The sequence below is a fragment of the Cebus imitator genome, unplaced genomic scaffold, assembly GCF_001604975.1.
Source record: "Cebus imitator isolate Cc_AM_T3 unplaced genomic scaffold, Cebus_imitator-1.0 Scaffold647, whole genome shotgun sequence".
NCBI classification, from domain to species: domain Eukaryota; kingdom Metazoa; phylum Chordata; class Mammalia; order Primates; family Cebidae; genus Cebus; species Cebus imitator.
The window spans coordinates 174,072-177,200 of NW_016107962.1; positions in this window are offsets into that span (position 1 = coordinate 174,072).

Here is a 3,129-nt window from a genome sequence, read left to right on the forward strand (position 1 = left end):
GTCCAGAAGTTCAAGACCAGCCAGGGCAACATGGCAAAACCTTGCCTCTACAGAAAAAAAAATAGCTGGGTGTGGTGGTGTGTGCTTATTCTACCTACTTGGGAGGCTGAGATGGGAGGATCACTTGAGCCCTGGGAGGTCAAGCCTGCAATTAGTGGTGAGCAATGATCGTGACACTGCACTGCAATGTGGGCAACAGAGCAAGACTCTCAAAAAAAAAAAATCTTATCAAACTAGGAAAAGATGGAAAGTGTTTTTTTGTTGTTGTTTTTTTTAATGTGATAGTCTCTACAAAAAGTGTTCTCAATGGGAAAAGTTGAAAGATTTCCCTTTAAATCAGGAAAAAGACAAAGTTTCCAGTATCAATATTCCCATTCAACATTGCACTGAAGGCTGGGCACAGTGGCTTGTGCCTGTAATCCCAGCACTTTGGGAGGCTGAGGCAGATGAATCACAAGGTCAGGGGCTCGAGATCAGCCTGACCAACATGGTAAAACCCCGTCTCTACTAAAAATACAAAAATTAGCTGGGTGTGGTGGCGTGTACCTGTTATCCCAGCTACTCAGGAGGCTGAGGCAGGAGAATTATTTGAACCCAGGAGGCGGAGGTTACAGTGAGTCGAGATTGTGCCACTGCACTCCAGCCTGGGTGACAGAGAGAGGCTCCATCTCAAAAGAAAAAAAAGAAAACAAAAAAAAAATTGTACTGAAATTAGCGGAGAATGGTGGCGGGCATCTGTAATCCTAGCTTCTCAGGAAGCTGAGGTAGGAGAACCGCTTGAACCCAGGAGGCAGAGGTTGCAGTGACCCAAGATAGCGCAACTGCACTCCAGCCTGGGCAACAGAGAGTCTCCATCTCAAAAAACAAAAAACACATTGTATTGAATATTCTAGCCAGTTCAGTAAGACTAGAAAAAGAAACAAAACTGTAAGAATGAGTGGTCTGCGGAGGTCAGTGACTGTGGAGGGCAGGGGGCATCTGTGAGGCTCAAGTCAAGAGCTCAAGCTGTAGGATGACAATGTAATGGTTACTTAAAATAAAGCCCCTAAAAATAAAAAAATAAAAAATAAATGAAGCTCCTGAATATTTCAGTGCACATCCTGGGCAACCTACATTGCCTACCCTCTGCTAACAAGATTACAAACTTCCCAGATATCTACCTAGGCTGAAAACCAGGAGATCTGTCCCAGGACTGTCTCCATTGCTGGCCTTTCTCTGACGCAAACTGTGAACCTGATGGGACACATGGAGGTCGGATTTGTCCGAGGGAGTGGAGGCACCTCACAGAACACATGGAGATAGATAGGATTTATCACAGAGAGGTGCGGGGAGGCAGTTGCCCTGCAGCAAAGCCAGTCCCCATCCACACTCTTCCCCACCCACCCTCCAAGTCCTGAATCCATAGGGGAGCATCCCAGTGTGTTACTGCCCCTATTCCCCAAATATTCTATGGTTTTGCACTATGGACATGCTGAGGATCTTCCACAACAATACTAGGGCATTATACATATTATATACTATACCTGTATTACGGTATTATATAATATATGCATTATACATTATCTCCATTTTCTAGATAAGGAAACTGAGGCTTAGAAGGAATCAGAAACTTGACCAAGGTCACATACTATGTTAGTAAGTAGTAACAAAGTACTATGTTAGTAGTAAGGAAGTAGTAAGTAGTAGAGCTATGTACCAAATACATGTAGGTCTGAATCTAAGGGGAGATTATTACCTAAAAAACCCAACTCCATGCCTTCCTAAAGACCCATTCCCACCTGTCTGGGGCAGCTGTTTCCCACAGGATCCTCCAAAGTCTCCAAACAGCAATCACACATAGGCCCAATCCCTGACCCTCCAAGAATCCACTTAAGGAACCAAAGAAACCACAATCAAGGCTGGGCACTGTGGCTCATGCCTATAATCCCAATGCTTTGGGAAGCCAAGGAGGAGGACCTCTTGAAGCCAAGAGTTTGAGGCTGCAGTGAGCTATGATTGCACCACTGCACTCCAGCCTGGTTGACAGAGCAAGAAATAAGAAAGAGAAAGAGGCCGGGTGCAGTGGCTCACGCCTGTAATCCCAGCAATTTGGGAGACCGAGGCAGGTGGATCATGAGGTCAAGAGATCGAGACCATCCTGGCCAACATGGTGAAACCCCATCTCTACTAAAAATACAAAAATTAGCTGGGCGTGGTGGTGCACACCTGTAGTCCCAGCTACTCAAGAGGCTGAGGCAGGAGGATCACTTGAACCCAGGAGGCAGAGGTTGCAGTGAGCTGAGATCATGCCACTATACTCCAGCCTGGCAACAGAGTGAGACTCCACCTCAAAAAAAAAAAAAAAGTGACAAGGGAGCACTCTGGGACCCCGTTTATAAGGTCACTAATTCCTTTCATGAGGACTCTGCCCTCAAGACCTAACCACCTCCCCAAAGCCCTGCCTTCTAGTACCTTAGGGGTTAGGATTTTAACATACGAATTTTGAGGGGACATAAACACACATTCTACCGATAGCAAGTAGCATCTTAGTACTTGTAGCTCAATCGCTAAACATGGCATAATCCAAGGCCACTTGGGTGTCAGAAGAAGCAGATGAATTTGGATCAGTCAGATCTAAACAAGATTGTGCTGGCCCATATGTGTCTACAGGTATGAGGGAAGCCTGTGTTCAGGAGCTATTGTTGATGACATCAGGCATAGCATAGTAATTCAGGACCAGCCGTGCTCACTTTTTTTTTTTTTTTTTTTTCTGTTTCTGTCACCCGAGGACAGTGATGGCGAACCTGGCAGCAGGTCAGGTTGCCAGTTGCACCTGGTGCTTGACTCCAGCAGAGCAGATGATTGTTTTGTCAGGCTGCAGTGCTTGATCTAGGAGACAAAGAGACCATTCATTGTCTCCTCATCTCACACGTCTCAGGGTCTAAGAGATTCCCTCCCTGTATTAGTCCATTTTCACACTGCTATTAAGAGCTACCTGAGACTGTGTAACTTATGAAAAAAAGAGGTTTTGCCGGGCGTGGTGGCTCACGCCTGTAATCCTAGCACTTTGGGAGGCTGAGGTGGGTGGATCATCTGAGGTCAGGAGTTCAAAACCAGCTCGGCCATCATGATGAAACCCCATCTTTAAAA